The 25321-nt window shown below is 38.3% G+C and overlaps 1 protein-coding gene across 6 annotated transcripts in view; it reads left to right on the top strand.

Annotated features, from left to right (window-relative positions):
• Positions 1–25321, top strand: part of LOC146365608 (leucine-rich repeat and fibronectin type-III domain-containing protein 2) — a 136353-nt gene that overhangs the window by 96757 nt on the left and 14275 nt on the right. For 3 of the 6 annotated variants that reach the window (XM_084914809.1, XM_084914805.1, XM_084914808.1), the window contains one exon: positions 533–620. The exons of 2 other annotated variants lie outside the window; for them this stretch is intronic. The gene's annotated coding sequence lies outside the window, so the exon portion shown is untranslated. Of the gene's footprint in view, positions 1–532; positions 621–10613; positions 10695–25321 lie in introns of all 6 variants that reach the window. One more of the 6 variants, XM_084914806.1, reaches the window with a different exon arrangement.

The raw sequence follows: 25321 nt of genomic DNA, 5'->3' as shown, positions 1-25321 counted from the left end.
GCTTGTAGGGACAACTGGTCGCAAAAAATGAAAGAAAAGAGACAAATAATGTGCATTAAGTCATTGCAGAGATTATAATGTCACTCGGGAGCTGCAGCCCTGCACAAACACCCTGCTGTGCTCTATTTCAATAATTTTCCATAAACCAATCTAATCTCCCTCCCTCCTACACTGTGCTTTAAGAAGATTTTATAGGCTTTTGTTTGAGAAGCAGATAATTCCTTATAAATCATAATAGCGCTCCCTGAATTGTAAAAGGTTTCTCAGCTTAGTGGCATGATTGGTTCACAGCAAGTATGCATGATAACACCTGTATTGTTTGCGATGGACTTCAGATGGCCTTATTTCAGACCACACAACACAAACTTATTTTCGCACAGACATATATCTGACATGTACGATATGAAGTGTGATTCGTCACCGCATGTGTTCTTTCTAATTAAAATAGTCCTTAGCAGAAGTATATTGCAATTGAACTTTGGTGACCTTTTCATTTTTGGCTTCTTACATACTTCTCTTTTATTTTGTCCAGGCTAATTCTTCACCTTGCACTTTGAGTGTGAATGTGTGGCCTTGAGATATTTCCAAGGGACCATATGGCAAAATACCGCACAATATAGGTAAGATTTGATCTCGTTTTGTCAATTTTTGTGTCGTAGACAGGAATAGTTTTAGTCCTTGACCTTTCTTTTTCCAGCACACATACAAAATGAGGGCTTGGCAGGATATCCACTATTCAAAAGATATTTAATCTAATAAATATTATGGAAATGTAAGAAAGACATGATAGTGCATAGTGTTTCTTTTTATAGTGTATGTAACCGTTCTCTCTAGGAATGCCTAAAAAAGATTAAACCCTGTAGTTTCTTTCAGTGAATTAGCAGCTATGTCAACATATTCGACTGTCTCATTAAGTGTATAGCTCACTTTTCTCTCATTTGCATTAAATTCATTCCTACATACAGCTGTTACCCCATACCTAAATGCCCTGAGTAGGAAATCCCAGTTTAACTCCTACCAGACTCTTACAGCCATGAGCGAGCATTTCTTTTCTTCAAAGTCTTGAAGTAAAGTGAAACTGTCAAAATATATCCTAAAAATTTCCATAACAGATGTGGAGAACATAAACAAGTCAAACAGTCTAATAACACTGCCCTCCACATATTAGGCATTGCATATTATTTAGTCATTGCAGGCACAAAGTATTCTAGTTTTCACCTGTCATGTACATAGCCTGTCTTAGCTGCCAAAAAGGTGAATTAAATGGACTTAAAAGTGTTGCGTTCTTGCACAATTAACCACCTACCAAAATGTGTGTGCTATATTTCTGTTTTTACAGAGTAATTTTTAGTATGGTCTGTCGGTGAAAAGGTTTAATAACTACATTAACATCATATTGATGATCTAAAGTGACGCACCACCAATTTTACACACACACGGGTCATTGCTTGTAACATTACTGCTGCTCACTTTGTGAAAATAGTTGCATAATATCTTCAGTGACTCAGCAGGGAGCTTTTCAAAGTTTGAAAGAGAAAACCCTGATGATTTCTGAATTCAGAGACAAATGCCTACAAAGTAAATGTAAGGTGGGTAAATACATAAGCAGTGAAATTATATTATTTGGATGCACTGTGGGAAATATTCCACCAATTTTGCATGTCAGAGTACATCTACTGAGGAAATTATTAGCCTGCATTTGAAAACAATTGAATATCTTCTGAGTCCCTGCAGAACTTTGACAAAATTACTCAATAGATAAACAATCCTATTGGCTGAGTGTTCATTAAAGTGTTTTACAGAAACATTCACAATAGCAAAGGAGAAACCATTCAGCTTTTCTCCAAATCAGTCTCAAGGTTGCCTGTGTTACATTTTTGTCACACACCTACCTATTCATCTTGATTTTCTTGTCTGAAGTCCCTGTGAAATATGAATACAAAAATGGGCAATAACTGTCTGTTTCCAGTGAAACTACGACAGTCCCGCTCCTGACAGAACAATGTTGACACTATAGCTATTCGGGGGCTTTCAGCGTTATCACATAATCTTGATCAGCAGATGGAGGTGCCCACTTGTTCAAATTTATATTCGAATTACAGGGTGATGCACAAAGCACTCAAAGAGTTATCTGGAGTGATTTTTGGATTGACAGACTTGGAATTATCATAGAAACAAACGTTAAGAAAGCCAATGTTAAGGATGCCAATATCATGCCTATACAGTTAGTATAGGAAAAAATGAACACCACTTGCTGTTTCCTCCACAGACTCTCTATATAGGTTCATGTATTCATGTCCCACCAATTGATTACACTGATTTGCAGTTTTTAGACTGTACCAACTTTAACTTTTCCAGCTAAGGTCCCAAATTGGAAGCAGTGAGACTAAAGTAAAAAAAAAAGTAAAAACTTACAGTAATGCAAACAAAGATGAATTCACACGTGAGCAAATGTTAGATGATAAAGCTACAAGGAGCGCAGGAGGGATAGCAAGTGTCAATCACAGCTGTCAATCAGTCACCACATACCAAGCGTCAAAGCCTTAACTTCCCAGTAATAGTACAACAATATTCAAAATGACCTCCACCATCAAACAGGGAGATGCTAAAATTAGCCAATCAAGATGATAATGACTTGTTGAAAAGGTGGGTGACTAGCCGTGATTATTCTGAATGGAGTTCATTTGGTGTCAATATTTAGTAGCTGTTCAGTCTGAAACACAATCAAATAAAAATGCTGATTTTACAAATAAATTCTTAAGGGAACTATGCAAAGTTAGGGGTCAGCAGTTAAGAGATAAGATAAGATAAAACTTTATTAATCCCTCGGGTGGGTTCCTCTGGGAAATTCGGTTCCAAATAAGCACAGCACCGACAGAAGTTATAGAGTTACAGAATATATATATATATATATATATATATATATATATATATATATATACACACACACACACATATATAAATACAAAGACATATATAGATAAAAATATACAAGGGGATAAATAGAATAAATAGGAATAAAATAAAAATAAAAATACAAGTGGATTGCACATTTCAAGTATGGAGTCTATTGCACCGTTGACTATTAACAAAAAGTATTGCACAAAGGTAATTGCACAGTGAGGTGAAGAGGCACTACAGCTTAGTTGTTCCCCCCTCCTTTGTCCTCCTGTTTCCCCTCCCTCTCCCCTCCAGAGAGGAGTTAAACAGTCTGATGGCGTGTGGGACAAAGGAGTTTTTAAGTCTGTTGGTTCTTGTCTTGGGGAGAAGCAACCTGTCACTGAACAGGCTCTTCTGGTTGTTTATGGCCGTGTGCAGAGGATGCCCAGCATTGTCCATAATGTCCAGCAGTTTCTTTAGTGTCCTTTTCTCTGCCACTGTCACCAGAGTGTCCAGCTTCATGCCGACCACAGAGCCAGCCTTCCTGATCAGTTAGCTTTGAGCGTTGGGTAGATTTTTTATCATTGTTCAAGGTCAAGGTCAAGGTCAAATTTATTTATATAGCACATTTCAAACAGCCGATGCTGCACAAAGTGCTTAACAATATAAAAATGGTATTAAAACCAACAATGTAATACAATAATAACAATAAAAAACAATAATAGGACAATAAAAGAATTAAAACAATAACTAAAGATTCAGAGAAGAATCAACATAGCTTGTGAGCAAAGTGTTACCTATGATAGACTACTAAGTAACTGTTTAAATCTATAGTAATAATACTTTATGTTTCATGGACTATGATATCAGTGGTTTCTATCATTTCTTCAGCCTTCATTGCGGTTATTTTTGCCTTATTTCTTGTATATATGCTAAAGTTAGTGTTCCAGGTTGCTTTTTATTGCCTAAGTAGGTATCAGTCTACTCAAGAATCACACAAGAATGTTCTCCAAAAGTTAAATTCCTTTAAAGGTTAAATTCCTGACCCACCCAAAGAGTTACACAACTGACTGAGAAGGATTACTTAGAAGGACTTGGAACAGGGACGTAACTGAAAATTAGTGCATTTAGCCACTGATACACTGACTAAATACTCTTAATATAGCATTTTAGTTTGTATTTGTATATTTGACAACTCAAATTATTTCTCAGTTTAGGACATATTTGTCCTCTCTTTTACTTACTCACAGAGCTTTTTTTTCTTTTTTTAATTACAGTCATGCAGCACTTTAACAAGGTGAAAGTGCAAATGTCTTGCACAATGGGATTCTGATGGCTATAAATGTGCTGAAAAAACTGACAGTGTGCATACTATGAACCATTTGTAGCTGTCTGATGAGTCGTTAAATGCAGACACCCATTTATTCCACCTATACATCTGAATATAACATTAAAAGTATGAAGACGTTGCAGGTGCAGCAGAGTGTGATGATGATTATGGGTGCGATTCTATGATTATAAATGCTTCAAAATGAGGCTTCTGCTGTGAAACTGATGTCACTGAGCATCAGTCTGGAGCCTCTGTGAAAGCTGTCCTACTTTCTTGATGCACACTTTAAATCCATCATGATATGCAGGAGATTCAATGCGATGCTCTTATGCTTTTGACACTTTATTCTGGTTCACTCAGAAGGAAATGAAGCTCATGAAAAAAATAGAGATATTTGAAGACATGCAGAATTATTTCCACTTTTTCTATTTTTAGATCATTACTTTCACCATTTGGCCTCAGTCTTAGTAAGCCCTGCAATGAAACAAAGCAATGCTTACATTCAGAGCTGCGGGGGATTTGTTTTCATCCAAAGTACGTCCAGCTTAGAGCATACAGTACTTAAAGAGAATGGGTTTGTGTCTGGTTTTTGTTGGCACTGAAAGAATCAAACTGTTACAAATCATTTGAAGCTGGTACTTTGGCTCTGACATACCTTTTTTATACATCTAACACAGGTTCGGATTGGATGGATTTAATATAGTGTAATGTGATTATATTAATTCCCATAATATAAAGTGCAGTAGTACAAGATGATTCATAGGTGTCTTTTGTGACGTGGAAGATGGTGCGTCACATATTTTCATTAATATCTTTTTTTGGTGAAAAGGAAACTCCTGAGGCTGAGAAGATAAAACACAGATAGATAAGGACATATTTTTAGACCTCACTGAGTGAAAGCTTGCTAAATCATTTTTGACCAACAGTAAGGGGAGCCGACAAGCTCTGACTCAGTAATTGCATTCCTCTTTGGAATGTCTCTGGAAATCCATCATGCATTGTTTCTGTTAGTTCCCCTCTTCATCCCAGGATTCCAAGAACACTGAAATGTTAATGGAATCTGTTGGCACACATGCTACAGATGTTAACTTTCAAATTACTGGAGCCTTGCTATAGTCAGATAACATCTACATTTTCTCTTGTACTTAATTGCAATCTGCTTCAAATTAATCATCTGATAACTAAGTAAGATGAACAAAAAATGTTAAGATTGGCATGGTCTTATAATGTAAGTTAGCTAAGCTGACTTAAACAACCTCTGTTTTCTATTGTGAATGACAATTTTAAGAAATGCAAATATGTTTGGAAAACAACCTATCAAAGGAGCTTTGATTTGGTGAATCCTCTTGAAAATTAGAGAAAGAGGCCTCTGTTTCTTCCCATGGCTCCCTAGGAAAACCCAACCACTTATTATTTCTGCCTGAAAATATGATATGCCATGACAGAGTAGATTTTGTCACAGTTAGGTTGTCAGGATTGAATCTGTTCACAGCCTAAAATTCAAAACATGTCTGATACAATGTCGTCTGCTGCTACAGTCACAGATGTTACACAGAAGTACTGAATGGATGAAAACAGGTGCTCATCATCATCAGTGTGTAAAATTAAAATCAATTTGATCTTGTAAAATAATGCACTCTATCTACTAAGTGCCATAGCAGTACACCTATTTTACAGGTCTTGGAAATTGTCCATGTTTGGCTCTTTCTACTACCATTCAAAGTACAAATCAAGGCTTCTAGCTTGAAAAAAAACCTCCTCACACATACTTGGTGTGAACACACTCTGAGTGTTTGTGTCTTGCAGCTGAGCGGCCACATGCATCAGCAGGAAGAAAGAGGCAGGTGTGATGACAGGAGGGAGGGCTGGTGGTAGAGGGGGGTTGGGGTGATCAGGAAATGGTGTAGGGAAATCTAATTTATTTTTCATACGCTGCTGAGATGGAATGTCATATATCATGCTATGCAGCAATTTTGTGCCCGTCCCAGGCTCACAAAAGATGAAAGAAAAGTGATCAAAGATACCGAGGGAGAAGTCAGCTGCTGAAGTTGCTATGGGATCCACTTCCAGTGAGAACAACATAAACTGTGTTGAATTACTCATCCAGTATACTGTCGCTATTGGTTTTTAGTGTGGCACAATTCACTTCAAACATCAATGTTAGAAACTTCAACAATCTAACATCCTTCGGGTGAAGCATACACATTTTCTTAGATAGTGGATTTCTTACACCCCATGCAATGCTTTTACATTTTATTGCATAATCGGAGATAAAAAGATTGAATGAAAATTGGACTAATCTACAGACAGAATGAACTAGAGGTGTTAAATAAACATCTGCACTGCCTTTTTACCGAAGCTTAAAAAAAAGAAAAAAGAAAAAGAATAGCTTGCCCCACTGAGTAAAGGGTTTTATTTAGACCACAGACTGCATATAAATAAGCCCATGTTTAATGGTCATCAGATTTGCATTGCAAACACAGCCTGAATATACACTTGCTGGCCACTTGTATTGAAATCTGAAGACTGTGGAGTACATTTGAGTAAAGTCAACTCATGGTCTTTCTCAACAAACTCATTTGAAATGATTTGAGCTTTGAGCTTCGCCACATGTCAAGAAAATATTCCCACACCATTACACCACGACCAGCAGCCTTTGAGACAAGACAGGACTGATCCATGTTCGTTATGTCAAACTACCAGTTTGAATTTTGTTGCAAAAATCAAGACTCAACAGACTAGGCAATGTTTCTTCTGTTGTCCAATTTTGTTGAGCCTGAGTAACTTGTAGCCTGCGTTTCTTATAACTGACAAGAGTGTCCAGATATAAGAAAGAGTGGCCTTCCACTGGTGGAGCCCATCTGCTTCAGGGTTTTATATGCTGTGAGGTTAAAGATGCTCATCTGCATACCCTGGTAGTAATAAGTATATCTGAGTCTCTGTTGCTTTCCCATCAGCTTGAAAGAGTCTGACCATTCACCTCTGACCTCTGGGATCAACAAGGCATTTTATTTCCAGAGAACTGCTTCTCACTGGATATTTTCACTATTACAGCCAATTTTCTGTAAACCCTAGAGATGGTTCTGTGGGAAAGTAGATTGTAGATCAGCACTTTCTGAGTTGCTTAGACCAGCTTGTCTGGCAGTAACAAACATGCCATGTTCAAAGTCGTTCAAATCACCTTTCTTTCCCATTCTGATTCTGCTCAGTTTGAACTTCAGCAGGTCGTCTTGACCATGTCTACATAACTAAATGCACTGAGTTGCTTCCATAAGATTGCCTAATTAAATATTTATGTTAACAAGCAGCTGAACAGTAACAGTAACAAGTGTACCTAATGAAGTGGAAAGTGAGTGTGGATAAGTTTATGGCAAATCTGGTCTTCTCCTTGTTTGATCCTAAGTAAATACTTTCCTTATGAGGTGACAGTCTGTTTCACACGTTCAGTTTTGTAAGTAATAAACCCCACTGAAAAAAAAATAAGATAAAGTTCACCATTTGAACGTCCCTTGGGTTCCCACATCATGTCTGATTTTAAAATACCCAGGTGATGATAGCCAAAACATTCAGCTCAAAGCTATCAGGTGAAATTTCACTAACCATATGGTGACATTACAGTGGTGCATCTTTATTCTGTGGTTTAGATACAGACTCTTCTTTATGTATGAAGATCACTTGATTTTAAGGCTAAGACATGGAGTGAATGAGTTTAAAACAAACCAAATGAAACCCTTTCCCATAAACTGAGAAAATGTAATGGCAGTAAGTGATTAAAACGGACAAGGAAAAACCTTTTCCTCGTTTCAGCCACACACATTGTTTCTATCACAAACCACTTTCAATTATTCTGCAAAGCTGCTGCGGTTTTTAGATTAATTATTAAACCATTGATGCTTCTGAGAGCTTTCAAATCTCCAAACATACCAAGGAATTGGCTGTGAATGTTGGGTTATATGGCTTTTATGGCTCCTTTACTGTGTATCTTTTATGTGCTTTTTTTTGTTGTCGTTGTTGTTGGCCTGGGGTTTTTTTGTTGGGTTTTTTTGCCAGTTTGTTCTGCTATAAAACCATTCTGCAAAATAATCATTTTCTATACAGATCTAACCCTATTTTCCCCCAACTTCCAGGAGATCACAATAGTAGCTCAAATGCGATACTGACCACTCTTTATGAAGTTGAATGACCCATCATCGATATTAACATAGTAAAAAAACACAATACAACCACCCATGCCACTCCTTTTCAATTACTTTGGTTTATTTCTACTTGCAGCTCCTTGTTGATTGGCTGCAGCATTCCTCTTTCTAACCTTTTCCTTTTTTTTCTGCTTTGAGAATTTTCTCCGCCTTACTACACTCCAGAGATCAACCAATTACAGTATCTATATCAGGCTTAGAAGCTCTTTCTACTTCACTGGCGCCATGGAAAATGTTCTGATCTGCCCCATGTTCCACGTTATGATTTCCAAAGGAGATATCAAGATACATGTAGAGTATAGAGCATGCAGCATCTTCACTGCAAGAAATGTCCTTTTAGCAGGCCATTTGTTCTCTCATGCTTAGTTCTTTTCTTCCCCCCCTCTGATGTAATTTGCTAGTGGGTATGTTATATCTTCAAACGAACAGCTGATATGCATTTTGAACAAGCGTAATGTTACCCCACTGCCAGATACGGTACATCAGTCTAGTTTTCAATAGTACTAGATTAATTGATTGACTGATGCTTTTTTTTTTTGCCCAACACAACACTATTGCAGATCTAATTATCAAGGAACAACACTCAGCAAACCCACACAGCTCTTGTCTTTTGCTTTATGAAGATGAATAGAAACTAAATTAGTGAGGACTGTGGGTGGGTGTAACACTTGTTTTATCCCTATTCATTCTTTTCATTACTACATTCTGTCGCCTTCGACATTGCCCACTTCTGGTGCAACAAAATAAAAGTCTTTGAGTCTGTGTCAGAGCAACATGAATTTAATGAGCTCAAAGGTTTGCATTACTGATGGGGTTTTGCTTTAAAGTGGACCTAATAAGCTTTTACATATTTTCTGCAAAATACAGTATATCCTCTCACAATGGTTGCTGCTCCTATTAAGCATGGAAAGACTTTATCCAAATATTGACATCAATGTATGCCATTATAGGGGAAAATGTCAGGCTTCAGACTGTTTTAAATGCTTGATTTCATACACGTTTTTTCCCTCCTTGAATCTGTTTGATGTTGTCAGAGGGAGTATCCCTAATGTGGCGATTTGAGCACAGAAACTACATCCACCTGGTGTTCAAATCTTCTTTTTTGTGGCATGCAACCAGGTGAAAACTGGCTTTAAAGTGAAATTAGAGGGGAGCTTAAAAAAAAGCTTGTTTTAGGCAGTGAATGAGCTGAAGGGCTTCACCAAGGCCAAATATAAAACAAATAAAAACTATTTGTGTATCATGCAAAGTAACTTTTGTAAAGTCCAAAAATAAAATGTGAACTTGTCTCCTTTAAGATCTGTTGATTTCAAAATATCATCTTTATATTCAGATTCAGATTACTGATGACTGTTTTGGTATTTCACCTTTGGTAATTAAAAAAGAAGTGTGAGATCAGACTACAAGCACAGATCTCATTTGTCACCCTCAAATTTTTCGTTTTTCACAAGTCAGTTCAATGTTTAGGCTCGAGGATCTTTGTGAAATTTGGATAAATAATTAAGCGGCATCAGTGCTGTCTTGGAGATATCACATTTTAATTGAAAGCATGCGTAATAAATCAGAACCAATGACTTTTTAAGACAAGTGTTTACAAGAAATACACCACAGAGTTGTATCATGGGAAATGTAAGTCCCAGTGTTCTTGGAATTTAACACAGTCTCATTAAAGAGAAATTGTGTTTTCTTTTAAAGTGTTTTGGTTTTTGCTTCTTAAAATTCAGAAGCAGAAAAAAGTTGATGGAAAATAAAGTTTCCAAGTTGAATTTTTATGAAATGTCATCCACATTGTGGCTGACTGGTGTAGTTGTTATTGTCGTTATGAAGACATCGGCAAGTGCAGCTTCAAGTGATGCCTTTGAAAATCCAGAGCACAAAACGCGTTCTTGTGTTTAACGACGGATGTCATTATCACCACTGAAAGGAAGTCATTAAAACCAGAAAAATGTAATGCAGACTGACCTGACTGTTCTTCAATTTAATCTTGGAAAACCCATCAATGCATTTGAAATGACCCTTTAACACAATTATTGCTGCATGCCTCTAAATTGGAGTTTGCAGCAGTGCTTCATAATACAGGCAGGTATTTTGTAAATATTTTAGAACCAAGTTTTTGTATATTATGACTATTTCAAGCTGGAAGTTGATCTAAACTTATTATTTATGTAGTTAAAAATTCAAAATCTCATGATTTTCTCATCCTTTAGGGGGCGATCGTGGCTCAAGAGTTGGGAGTTCACCTTGTAATCGGAAGGTTGCTGGTTCGAGTCCCTGCTCCGACAGTCTCGGTAAAGCGCTTTGGGGTCCTTAGGGACTAGTAAAGCACTATATAAATACAGGCCATTTTACCATTTTAGTCGCAGCAGGGGTCACGAAGCTCAGTCAAGGTGAAGTTACAAACCCAGTTTTAGTTTAATACAGCAGGTCTTCTTACTTGATCAAAGCAGATGAAAATTATTATTGCAGCATTCAACTGGAACAACAACAAGAATATTTCTTTATCGCTTGATGTAATTGCTTATTACCACGGGATTACTTTGTGTTTTATTGATGTGATTTCGTGTGATAATTAATGAGATTCAGTCCACAAATGAAACCCTCCATAGCGGCACCCGCTAAAGAAATTTGAATAAACTAGGCCATCTCTGTTGCTCAAACCTGTTGCACACATTGAAGAGTTTCTGAAAAAGAGGAGAATTAATCAGCGCTAAGTTTTTGATCCCACTCCCCTATTCAGTGTGACAACCCCCCCGGAGCTCAGCTAATGCTGTTAAAGTTTGCACAAGCGGGCATGTGTTTTTCTCACTTGAGAGGAAGAAAAGTTGTTTTGCTGTTTAAAACAGAGTCAAAAGGCAGAAGAGCTCAATCCTGATAAGAAAGAGCATCTTTTTTGTGATACCGTATCATTTTTTTCCTCTATAAATCATTTGCAGTTTCAACTTTCTTCTTTTTCCTGGTGCTGTCCCTCACCTGTCTCCCCTCTGTGATTAGCTTTCAATTTCAGTACAACATCAAGTGTAGGGCTTTTGTGGACAAGTATGTAGACAGAAATATGGTAGTCCAACATGTTTCATTGCTTCTCATGGCATCATAGCTTCTGCATTATTTTTATGCTTTGGAAATGTTTTTGAGAGGAAAGCATGAGTCCAAGGTCTTCTTTTATCCCCCTGAACAAGTGTGTGGGAAAAATTGAGCACTTTTTCAAAAAGTGTCTGATTGAAATGACAGACAGAATAAAAAAGAACTAACTGGTGACAAATCCTCTTTAGTATATGAGGCCAGATGTCTCTTATGGTGCTGGAAAATATATTGTACAGTTATCAGAGTCTATAAGATTCAAATGCAGTGAGGACAAGAAATAAACCAACACAGAAAATCGAATCTAATTTAAATCTGAAAAGATGAAGAGAAGAAACACCACGAACACTTAACTACAAACATAATTCACAGGTGACATGTCCTCAGCATAGATTTTAAAAGTTAGTAAGATTTGTTCTCTTTAAAGTGAAGAAAGAATTGTTCCAGATCATTAATATTGTTAAAACGTTTAAAGGACTCCTTTAAAAAGAGAACAATAAGATACAAAAGAGCTAGAGTTTAGAATCAAACTGCTTTACGTGGTGCAGGAGGATAGGATTTTTGAAGTACTGTGCATCAATGACATCCTTCTGAGGGTACCTTGTCAAAAGAAGCAGTGAGCATCCAGCAAGGATCGATAAATGGATTTCAGGAGGCCTCCAGACTGAGTTTGACAGTACACACACTGCTCTTTCTGACACTTGCTTTGAATGTTGTATTTCAATCAATATACTTTACTGAATGGGCATCTATGGTCAGCACAATCATCCCCACAGCTTATCGAGCCACAGTGTGCATTATGTGCTCTGCGGCTGTAGTCGTAAAACCCAATTTTCATACTGATACTAATGCTACATGTGAATTATCATTAGTCAGACCTTAAAGGATTATACCATTTGAACTATGATGGTAATGCAATCGTAAAAAAAAAGTTCATGAACCTGTTTGTTGTTAAGATAAATTAGTAGAACCTAGGCCAGACTTTATTTTGAAATGGTTATTTTTAGACATCTGTTTTCTGAACTGTGATGCAGCACAGGAAGAAGAGAATGTAGTGTGGAGAGAGCTGAATTAGAAATTTAACTCTAACAGATGACGCCAACAGAACAAAACAAAAAAATAAATAAATAAATAACAGAGTTGTGCCTCTGCCTTTGCTGCCTCCAGTATCACAAGTGGATTATATACTGGTGACACCACAAAGCCCACAGAGTTCAGAGGTGGGAAGACTCTGAAAAGTATTTATCTTCAAGCCTACTATAATTTTCCTGCTACTGTTTATTTATTTATTTGGATATATATGCGCACAAGCCTTCACTGATGGAAGATGACAAAAAGAGGCATCAGCATCTGTGACAGGGACGTTCACTATATCACTATACAGAATATGCAGCAAAGTGCATCTCACATCAAACGGACGATTCTCCAAATTGCTGCCTGCTTTAATCATTCGTCACTTTGATTTCTTTCATTATCTTTTATTATTGCTGATACTAATTAAAATGGACTCTTATCAGACTTTGAAAGGAAATCACATATTGAATAAGAAACAAGAAACAAAAGTTAATCCTTTTATTGTAGCAGGAATATTGGCTTTCTGAATTTCATGCAGATTATTTTGATTTGATGGGAATCTATTCTAGCAGCTCATCTTCAAACACATTTGAAACATCCTTCATTCTCCCTACAATGGAAGATTCACATCAGACATGTTCCTGTTTGACAAAAAGCTGGCTGACAGCTGGCTGATTACTTTTGTGCCCTTCATATTCCCCCCCCCCCCCCCCCCCCGTTGTGTACCTCTGTCCCAGGCATATTTCTCTTCAATGAGTTCTACCTGTCAGCCATTTTGCAAACATGTAGACTCATTGTATATGAGGGACCCTATTTCAAGCCTCTTGTCTCTCATTCAGCAAGCTTAAGCTCTTTAACACATGCAGTATGAATTATATAACAATTCCCCATATGGACAGTCTTCTGAATAGCCACATATTTTCCTGGCACAAATGGAGACTAATCACCTCGTATCATATCTGTCAACAGACTGATTAGCTTTCTCTCAGTCTGAGGATAGGCGTGGGTTAAATTTATATTTGCTTACAGTTCTTGGTATTTGTTTTATCCTTCTTGCAGTGGCAGATGGGTGGAATTTAGCACTTTAGAGTTTTCCATGTTGGGTAAAGTTTGGATTACAGATGGCAGCATTAATTCCTCTTGCAAACACTTTCCCTCTGACTGTCTAGACATTTCATGTGCTTGCATTGTTTGAGCAGGTCACCCAAAATAAGTAAAGCTTCCACTTCCCTTACTGTGAGGTCAGTAGGTCAGATAAGGTATCCCTATGAGATCTAAGCCAGTGTCAGTGATGACCCCAATTTGAACCCTGCACTCAATCCTTAGGGTAAGGACTAGGGATGGAGGCAGCATTGACGATAACTCTGACTTCAGAGATCGAACAATGGAAAATAAAAACTTGCAGCTGATGTTGAATAACAAATACATGGGCCACATTATTTGTCAGTTGGCCAATAGTAGTTAATAAGGTCAATATACCTGTTCATATCAGTGTATGACTGGAATATCTGAGTTAATTTCTGATCATTTCAGATTTTGGAAGATTTTGTATGATAAAAAAAAGAAAAATCACATTTGACTTTGTGGGCAACAAAGTCTAAATCCCAAAACTCAGACATAGCAAAGCATCACCTGTTCAGTTTTGCTTTTGCAGCAGAAGATTACCCTCTCTATGTTATGCTCTTCCTTCTACTTTCAAAAGCTGGGTCCCCAGACTGACGCACACAATATTTCATCTTATTAGAAAGAAATACTTTAAGAGTTGTGGCATGGTAATCTTAATACACTGATTTAAAAGGAGATCACTCTGTAGTGCATTTGCAAAGTTTTCAGGTCGTTACATTTTATTTTTGTCATGTTTCAGACTTATCAGAATTATCTTATCAGTCTACGTGATTTTGTTAAATACAAATCCTAATGGTCCTCGAGATTAACAGGCAAAGTACAGACTGGAATTTGTTGCAGGGCCAACACATAACGACGGGAAAGAATTCATGCTCACCTTCACGTCTGTGGCTACCAGCTAACCGAACCACACGCATGTCTTTGAGAGGAAGCTAAAGTAAGATAAGATAAGATAACCTTTATTAGTCCCACGTGTGGGAAATTTGTTGGGTTAAGGCTGCTGACCTTTGCCAGCGCCATCTTACCCTTCCGACCATACATACATGAATATGGTGTGGTTGTTCGTTCCCAAAGGGTTGGTTCCTGCACAGCCATCTGTAAGGTTTACAGAAAGTGGCGTGGAAATGAGAAAATATTCAGTACCTTTTTTATGCAAGAGGTCAGAGAACATTGACCAGACTGCTTCAATCTAATAGAATCAAAACAGTCATTACAACCAAGGTAGCAGATAAGCTACCACTACAAAAACTATGCCGGTAGCAATCTACAATCTACAGTCCAGATTCACACACCCAAAGTAATGAATATGGGGAACTGAGACTTGAAGCATTTTCTAAACTATGTACATCATGTATTTTCCTAAATAACCATATGATTGCCACTCTTACGATGCCTTTAAGTAGTCAGAGGGCCCGGTGGCGCCAGTGTCCGGCAGCCTCGCCTCTGTCAGTGCGCCCCAGGGTGGCTGTGGCTACAATGTAGCTTGCCATCACCAGTGTGTGAATGTGTGTGTGACTGGGTGGATGACTGGATATGTAAAGCGCTTTGGGGTCCTTAAGGACTAGTAAAGCGCTATATAAATACAGGCCATTTACTTTGTACTTTGCTAAGTAGCACTTCAGCTTGTCATGGACAATTTCACTTTTTTTGTTATATAAGCTATTCATCATTAATCGGGTTCAACCAGTTCTAATCTTTGACATTTGACAGTGTTGCTTTAACCATTTAAAACATCCACATTAAGCTGCCTCCCTCTCTCTTTCACCTGGCATGCTCGAATTATGTATCTATACAAGGCTCAGTGCTTTTCATGACAGCTTCTTGTATGTTCCTGTCTTTCTCTGTCTTCCTCTTAAACTTAAATGTTCTGCTCTCATACTCTGCTAGCTCTCTGCCGTTTGGTTGGAGGACGACTGGTGCCAGTAATCAGCTTTTTCTGGTGGCTTGAAAAAGAAGTTAAGGCACTGAACAGCTGCCAGCCATCGTGTGCATGAGTGTGTGCATCAGCGTGTCTGTTTGTGTGTGCATCTGAATGTCACCATAGATGGTAGTCTTTAAGCGGAGCACATGAGAAAGTGAAATAAAATTGAATTTTGAGGCTGTCAACCAGCACACTTTGAGCAAAATCTAATCACAGATGGCTTGATCAAACAGTGTGTCTCACTCTGGTAAAAGGTTTTCTGCCTTCCACATGTAAAATTAAGAAAATCTTCCACCCACAGTAAAAGACAGCCTGTAGGCTTTTGCATACAATGTGAGCTTGAGTGGCTTTGCCGCTGGGGTTGTGCTATACATTGGAGCTGTAACAAGGGTGATGGATGGAGGCTGTTACTCACAAGTGATTTGCATCATCTTTACCGTTGCCACAAAGCTTACGTGGGAACCATCATAAAACACATTTTTTCTGTCTTTTCATGGTAACAGAGCATATCTACAGTTGTTTCTCTCCTTTCTTTGGTCTTTAGCCTATCGGGCACAGCAGGGGAAAAAGGTGATCGGTCTCTATAAGTTCTTTTGCCCGGACTCCCTCTGCTCCAGTCGACCCTCCTCCGCACCGTGATCCACTTTTCCTTCTGAATGTTCCTAGGCTATACATCTCTTTCTTCCTTTTCCACCCTCCTCTCTACTGTATCTCACTCTCCCCCTCATTCTCACTCCCCACTGCAATGGCTCCATGTTGTGGTGCACCTTCAGGCTGTGTGTGGGATGGTGTTGTGGGCTGGCATCTGGCAGCCTCTGATAAGAGAGCGAGTGAGCTGGTTCTATTCCTTCTGAGATTCTTTTGAATTTTTTTTCTTTTTTTGGGGGGGGGGTTGACGGAGTGTCCAGGGAGACCACTGGCCAAGATTTTTTTTTTCACAATGTCTGAAGGACAGTGCCAAGAATATACTATACAATAGAAGTGGAACACCCTAGTCTCACAGAAAAACATGAAATGATCATGACCCTATCCCATGGCTGAGCCATGTTATGTGGAATTATATGCTTTCCCATAGAAAACAACAAGCCTTTACACATAATTTTAATTGTCAGTGTAATGTGGTGTCATCATCACCAGGTTTCAGAAATTGTGAACTGCAAACCCAACCAGCTACTTTAATTTAGGCCCCAACATCTGGACTGGGTACAGTAGGAACACACACACAAAACTTAATTTTTGGGCAGTTTCTCCCTTTCTTCTCTGCATTCTTCTCTCTCGGGGAGGTTTCATTGGGGAGCACCGGTTGATAGCCATTTTCAGATCTTTTTTCAGATGTGTTCAAGGCTGGTCTCTGGCTGGGCCACTCGAGGGTCGTTGTCCTATTGGAAGATGAACCTTTTCTCCAGTCTGAGGTCCAGAAAACACAGGAGCAGGTTATCATCAAGGATGTCTCTATACATGGCTGCATTCACCTTTCCGTCACTAGTCTCCCAGTTCCTGCTGCCAAAAAAATCCCCACAGCATGATGCTGCCGCCATCATACTTCAGTATAGGGAAGATATTGTTCAGGTGATAAGTGGTGCCTAGTTTCCTCTAAACATGACGCTTGGCATTCAGCCCAAAGAGTTCAGTCTTTGTTTCATCTGCCCAGAGAATTTTGTTTCTCAAGGTCTGAGGGCCCTTCAAGTGACTTTGGAAAACTTTAGTCAGGCTGTCACTCTACAAGGCCTGATTCGTGAAGTGCTGCAGGCCTTCTGAAAAAAAAAAAAAAAACACAAAAGGACAGCCTGCAGTGTTGCTCTTCAGAGAGCAGAACTGGAGCTCTGCCAGAGTGGCCATTGGGTTCTTGGTTACCTCCCTGACTAAAGCTGTTTGCCCAGCTCTAGGAAGTCCTGTTGGTTCCAAACATCTCCCATTTACAAATGATGGGAGCCACTGTGCTCAGAGTGCACTCAGAAGTTGTGCACCTGAAGTTTTATTGTTATTGTTGCCTTTTGGGTTTTTTCCCCTAAACTCTCTTTCTGTAAAAACAAAACAATAAGTAAAAAAATACCCTAAATAGACTGAGGAAACCCTTACCTATGCTAATAGGTTTTGTGGTTGTATCACTAAAAAATGACCATTACACTGTAGTTTCATCCACTGCTAATATGAAAGCTCTATGAGTGGCCTGTTTATCAAATACTGGCGCAAAGGTGAGGAAATGTGTGTTTGAACTTGCAAAGAGGCACTCTGTAAAAGTTGACCTTGGAAAATCGAAATATTCCTTCACATAGTGATTGTGAATAGAAAATCTGAGCAATGGGCTGTAGTTTATCACAGTCATTTTTTTTTTCTAGAAGCTATGCTTACCTCATAGGACAAATACTGCAATTTATGTGTATTAATTCGACTCCCAGTCCTCCTTCGTTGAATAGTGTGCCTTCCTAATAGAAACATCTCCCCTGTTTCACTTTTTCCATTTGTTTCATTTTGTACTTGACCTAGGGGTAGAAGGGTGGGCATGGGGACTTTCACTATTTGTCAGTCTGCAATTAATTCAAAATGTTCCTCTGGGGAAAGAGCCAGACATACCTAACTGCTATAATCATCTCCATGTTAGGCCCTGTGAGAGAATGTGGGGCATCATTAGCCACAGATTGATTGTAGCTTTGCTAGCAGTGGTATTAGATATCCTCTGCACAAGGAGTTTATTTGTATTTTGCTTCAAAACAAACAACAGACACTAATTTATTTGGATCACTGAGTTTAGCATATAAGATATTTTTTATGAAAAAAATGGGCTTGTTAGCATCGCTGCAACTAAGTGTTGCAGCTAGTGGGAGGAAGCAGAGGGATCTTTATCATAATAAAAGTTAAAGAGCATTTCTATATGACATATGAAAACCACAGTAAAAAGTAAGGAAAATCTTTCATGTGAAATATTCAAAACTATTTGTAATTAAGAAAGAATGAAGTTTTTTTAACCCAGTATTTTTGTAATAAATAATGTGGATTTGAGATGCAAGATGATTTTGTAATGTACTTATTATAATTACTTGCCCAAAAGTTTGTCATATAAAAATTCACTGTAGATTTTCGAGAACTTTGAGTCTTTAAGATGTTTTCTTTCCTACAGCATTAGCCTTTTGGCTTTTTTACACTGATGCCTGGATTACATTGTGTTGCAGACACAGACACAGTCAGCTCGAGGCCCAACAGATGAGCAGTCATTCCTTTTATACTTCTTTGATGTCCGCTTCAAGTCTACCAGCTGGGGTGAATGTAGTTTGTCCATTGTAATGGCATAATTTAAATTCCCCATGGTCTAGTCTGCAAGGTTACAAATTTCAGGCAAACACTGGCGTCCACACGGACCCTCTTATCCACCATCTGATGGAGATTTTCACCCAGGTCAAGCGGAGCTGAGTGGACCCTAGCGGACTCGTGGGTGCAGAAAGTATAATTCAGGCTTGAGGCAAATCACTATAAATAAAATATGACTTCACAACTTGCATATTTATTAATTTCTTATCCTCAGGCCTTGTGTGTTTCAGGATCTTGATTCTCGTGTTAGGCATGCTGTCAAGCATAGGAATACGTACAAAAAAAGTGATAATGCAGAGATACACATGTACACTGTCATGACCCTGAATATGTTACACTTTGCTCCATCTCACACTTGAATGGTTCAGAAGGTCTGATCTGAAATTTCAGCAGTATTGTGCAAGAGGCCAACTAAATATATAATGAATGAGAGACACAAGTAAGATGTTTTAGCTGGATAAAGGGAGCAAGAGCATGAGGCGTAGGCAATGACTTGTCAACTACCCATTTAAGTCTGATACAGAGCAGAACCTATGACTTGCCTCAGGTGGTGTGAGGGATGTTATGTGATGAATACAAGAGCGTATCCACCACTGGAACTATATATATAGCTTTAAAGTCGAATTTGAGTGGGAGTTTTCTGAAAGTGCACAGAATACTGACTCATCCCTACAAGGTTCTCTTGTTTTACAATATACCGTTGTATACTACTAAACCCTTCCTATTAGTGGCTACAGAATTGGATAATTCTTTAGCAATTTTGTCATTACCATATTCTAAAACGCTAGTTTGTTGTGATTCTTCTCTCCATTCATTGCTTTTTTAGACTTTTTATTCAGGGCCTTTTATATAAACTAAACATGGTTAAACATGAAAATAAAAAAGTAATGAATGAAAGGACTGTAATATTACTGTGGTGCAGTCATGATTACAGACTCTTTTCGGTTTGCTGTAGCAAACTTAACTTTGTGGCTAACAACAGACCTGACAGATTAAGTCACACATACAGGTATAGTTGAGCCTTTGCTACACTGTTTGGCATAAAATAATTGTGTGACAGCTTTTCAATGATCAGCATTTTCACGGTAGTTTGTTTGGACGAGCTGCCCACAGCGAGCTTTCAACACATGCTGAAAAATGATATCAATGGGGAAACTGCCTCAGCCAGCTAAAATTCAATTCAATTCAGCGAAAGAATCTGAGTAATTACAACTCTCACGTGACGGGACTGAAATGCCAGTGACCAACAACGATTTCACCAGCTAATTTCTTTACTTAGGAGGAGCGGCGTCAAGTGTGTGTCACTGTGCGACAACCTCCAGATGGTTTAAGCAGCCTACATCATTATGGTGGTTGAAAAGAAAATAAAACCCTGTCAAAGCCCGACTCTCCATCTGCAGGATCCGCGTCTTAATCATGCTTCTGGCACATTTTTGTTGCACAATATCCCTGACAATTCAGTGCAACCTGTTCTGCTCAGATGATTCAGCTTCACCTCCATTGGCACATTAGCTGCTGAATATGAATTAAGCTCATATCAGACATTCCAGACTGCCTGTGCACATTGTATAGCCATCATGATCAAGCTTCTTACTTGGCTTAAGACTCACGTCTTAATTTATCTTAAAACTTATTAACATTTTTATTAATTCTTTTTTTTAATCTAAAGACCACTAGCATTGTCCAAATTGCTTCTCTGCCTTTTTTTAGACTTGAAAACATTATGGAATTTTAGCATGTGAGATATTATTATGCCAGACAAAACAACAGCAATAAATGGACATCGTCTAATTTGATAAAGGTTAATTGGGTCAGAAAATAGCTTTAAAATAATGAACAGTAACATTTCTAACTGCTGGCCTCAAGTAGGCATCAATTTGTTTGAGGGTGTTCAACCCCCCACCCCCTTCCTCACCTACAGTACCCGCCATCTTCCCCGCACCCCACCTCCTGTTGTTAGCACTCATTTCTGTGCAAAGGCAGGAAACCTTTATTGAGGCTTGCAGGGTTTGTGAGTATTCTTTGATTAATTATCACGTGCGTGACAACATGTGTTTGCCTTTGGATGTCAGCGATATGGCTGCACTGAGCACATGACAAAGGTAAACTAGAGGAATGAAGAAGGTACACAGCTTTAACATGTCTGCCTTTTGCTACTTCAACGGCTTGTTTTGGACGTGGCTGTCATGTGTGATGAATGAAAATGTAGGGAAGAAACAGTAAAACAAAGGGTTACTCATATGCTCACAGAGAACTTACACACACCCACTCACACCCTGCAAATGTTAATGATGTCAAAGATGTTGATGTATCAGCAAGTGCATGCTGCAAACAGTGCTGAAAAGAAAGCTTAGGGAGATTTGTTTTTGCTCAAATGCAATTAGGCTTTCTTTTCCTGAACTATTGGTTCGTTTATTAGACAACTTACTTGAGAAACATGACGCAAATCTGCTACATAGGGTGAAATGTAAAGCAATAACAGCAACAACAGGAAATAAGTTCAACATGATCAGTAACTGATATTTTCAGAGATTCCGTGTGGATTAAACGTTGCAGGGATGTCAATATTACATGTTCATTGGAAATACATATCCTTAAATCTAAGACAGAGAAAGCATAGGGGAAAACAAATCCCTCTGGGTACTCTTGATAGTGATCTTTTTCTTTTTTGTACATTAAAGGTGCTGTTAACAACTAATTCAATTTACTTTTAAAAGCCAAAATGTAGCAAACACAGGGCTGAAGTTGTAGCCCACAGTTAACACACTCGCTGACTAAGAATTGAAGTGAACACAGCTTTCAAGAACGTCTCATTTTCAACAAAAGTTAAGTCTGCCGTATCAAAGTTTGCTTCTTTACCCACCCACAAAGAATAGATCTGTTTAGTTGTGTCTTACATAGCCCCGTCTAATTGTGTAATGACTTCATAAGCTGTGTGAGGCTGAAGGCAAAGTGTGGATTTTTTATTTTCATTTTATAGTTAAACATCCTGGAAATTTTATGTCTTTCAGTTAGATTTCATCTCAGACTTTAGATATATTTGAATAAATTATGTCTGTAATGAGAGGAAAGGAGACTGATAGAAACCAAGAAGAGATGAGTAGTTTTTGTAAGACTGAAACATAACTATACAACTGGTAATATTTTTTCTTCCATAACAGATTTATGAACATATGACACGTTGGTTTTGTTTTGGGGGGGGGGGGTTTCTGTAGCTTTCTTAACTTTTAGTTTCCTTCTCAGCAAATATGAATTTTCTTTTTTTTTTTCAAACCATCATTAGGAGCAGTGAAATAAACACCAGAATAATACAAAAAAAATGCTGGCTGGGAAATGCTTGTATATCTATAAAATATATACAGCTTGTTAGATTAGATTTAATTGGTCAGTCTTGAGTCACCTGCTTGCAAAGATTAAAGTACTTACCTGTATAGAAATATAGCCATGATGAAAAGAAAGTACACCCTCTCTCAAATCTAAACTTTTATGTATCTTTTTAAAGAGAAGAGTCTTTCAGTGTTTTTCCTAAGTGTTCTAATATTACCTTTAATGTTTAACATGTTAACTTAGGTCTGGAGTATCTGAGATGTCGCTCTTGGGTTACTTTGCAGTCTGACCATGTGGCGAATTTACTGGGAAGTCCAGTTCTGGGAAAATTGGCAGATGTCTTTGTGTAATCTTTGTGAATAATCTTGTGAATAGTTCTCTCTCTCTCTCTCTCTCTCTCTCTCTCTCTCTCTCTCTCTCTCTCTGTTGACCCTGTGATGGACTGGGGACCTGTCTAGGGTATACCCTGCCTCTTGTGCTGGGATAGCCTCCAGCACTCCTTGCCCCATGACACTGAATTGGATTAGTGGAAGAAGATGGATCAATAATTTATGTTTAACTTGAATAAGTAGAATTTGTTTTTCGTTTTTTCCTGGATAATTGAAAAGAGAGAAAGTGCCCCAATGCCCACCATTAACCAGCCAGACTGCTTAATGCTGCACTGGCATTTCCTGGACACCAGAAATAACTGTTCTCACTTTGTTACTCTGTCCTCATTAAAAAGAAAGGTGCCAAGCATGGAACTTAACCACAGTGCACAGAAGAGCTAATTAAATGTACAGTCCTTTCATCACTTTATTAGCGTTTTATGGTTTACAACAAATATCATTAAGTTTAGGATATTATCTGTATCTGTCATTTCTCTACTGACTGTACCGACACTCAGTTCATCATTGGTTTTGTATTTTTGTATTCAGTATATAACACGCAGTGTGCAGATTTAGATGGGGAACAGAAAGGAACTTAGAACAGTTTAATAGCTTGATCCCATTTCTTCCTATAGTATCCTACAGTAAAGTATTTTCTATTATCTCTATAGACAAAAGGCTGTGTGTGTGAATCTGCTGAAGGAAAGTCTGGACAGGATTTAGACACTTGTCACCCTCAAGAGTAAAGCTTGTCCAGGCTTAAAAATTGTCTCTAGAATCCAAAAATCAGCTGGCAGTGGTGAAATTTTCAATTTAACATCAGAGCACCCTTCTGAAAAAGAAAAAAAAAAACTCTTGGTACAACAGAACTTTGTTGTACCAAGACTCCCTCCAAGCTTTGCCTCAGTCTGCTTGTGCAGCTATCCAGGAGGTTCAAGTCTGATAAAGGACTGCATGTAATTCATAGAGCCATGTCTGAGAAGCTTGTCAGGACAGGTAGCTGAAAAGACAAGCTCACAGCTGGTTGATGTAATCCTCAGTAGCTGGCTTTCGTGTTCTGGAAAGGTGGAGCTATTCAGTTAATCTTTTCTTTGCTACCAGTCACTGGCAATTCTGTGCAACAAGTATGTTTGACTGAGCACACAGATTACTTTGGTTAGCATCCAGAGAAGGTTTCAGCCATCGTATCCTCCCCCCGTTTTTCACTCTGATAATTTCCATCTTTTGTCGAGATTATTCCAGGATTGCAAAATTCACTTTCTAAATCCTGTGAGCAGTTGTCCTCTTATGCTTGTACATACTCTCACATATATATTCTAATAATCAAATCAAAAGATTTATATTATGTGAAAGGAAGAAGACTGCTTAGCCTGTCATTTTACACCTGCGTAAGGCACCTTTATATGTGGCGGCTCCGTAAGGTAGTGAGAGAGAGCTGTTGTCACAACTTTGAGCGTCAGCACCCACAAATGATGCAACATGACATCAGTGGATTGTATGTAGCACAGTCAGGCTTACTGAGCTGTCAGCCTGTGACATGTTTTATCAAAGCATACCAGAAGAAAGAGAAAGATGTAATGCTGGAGAGTCCAGCTCCGTCTGCACTGCGCTCTCTTCCCGTTGTTAAGGAGACAGCAATGTGTTGGAAGATTTGTGAACAAAGCTGACAACTGAGGCAAAAAAGGACAAATCTCAGTGAAAGGACTCAGCTAGAAGTTTTATTGTTTTTTCTTTTAACACGACAAATGGGTCGAAGAAAGAATGAAAATTTGTATAACATAGATTGTCCTGACGTTTACAGCCTGGCTTACCTGCATTAGGAATTAAACTGATGTGTACAAGGCTTTGTTGGTACCAAGGGAAGGCAAAACCATCAGAGTGACCGTCATCTCCCTCAGGGCTAACTCAACCTATATAGTACAGTCGGATTTTTGTCTAACAGATGGCAACACAGCTGTGTAAGCATGTTCATGTGATGGTTACCCTTGTACAACAAATTTCCACTTACAAAATACACCTTGTTTTTGACAAACTTTTCGTCCTTGTGTGTTTGTGTTCCCCTAATTCAAGCGTGTCCTCATTACTAGGGTGTGGGATGCTGTCTCTATATCAAAGCCACTGGCATCTGAGAGAGAGGCACAATGTCTTCTTTGCATTGTTGGGCTGATGCACTCCTTACACCAATGGTTAGAATGGTCTCGTTCACAGTGGGTCACAAAAAGATGCTTGGTCATTGTCATAGTTATGGGGTTTTAATTCTGTTACATAAGGTCGTATTATACAATTATTGTTCTCCATGTTTTATCTTCACAATCTTTTACCATCAACTTGCTTGATCATCTTTGTGTTTTGTACTAAGCAGTTAAGGGTTTCCACCATTATGTCATTTTCTCCTTTCAAACTAGTGTTCTTTGTGTTTTCCCAGTTTCTACATTTTTGTTGTGTATTTTTGTTCTTTTGTGCATCTTATTGTTTTTTTTGTCTGTTTTTTGGACCTTACATTTTCATTTTCAGTCACCTGTTAATGATATTTAGCTTGTTGGATTAAAAGTATGGTGTTTGGATTTAGTCTTCTGATTCAAGTGTCTTCTGTTTACATCTTTAAAACCATTGAAGTAAGGCATCACATCAACTTGTTGTGAATGGCTGTATTTCAACCCAAGTCACAATCTTTTTCCCAAACATGACATAGCCTTTAGAAAGAGATAAAATATAT

Source organism: Perissodus microlepis, chromosome 19 (genome assembly GCF_051167445.1).
Source record: "Perissodus microlepis isolate ML-2025 ecotype Zambia chromosome 19, ASM5116744v1, whole genome shotgun sequence".
In the NCBI taxonomy this organism is placed as follows: domain Eukaryota; kingdom Metazoa; phylum Chordata; class Actinopteri; order Cichliformes; family Cichlidae; genus Perissodus; species Perissodus microlepis.
The sequence above is the reverse complement of the archived record's forward strand: the minus strand, read 5'-3'. Positions and strand labels throughout refer to the sequence as shown.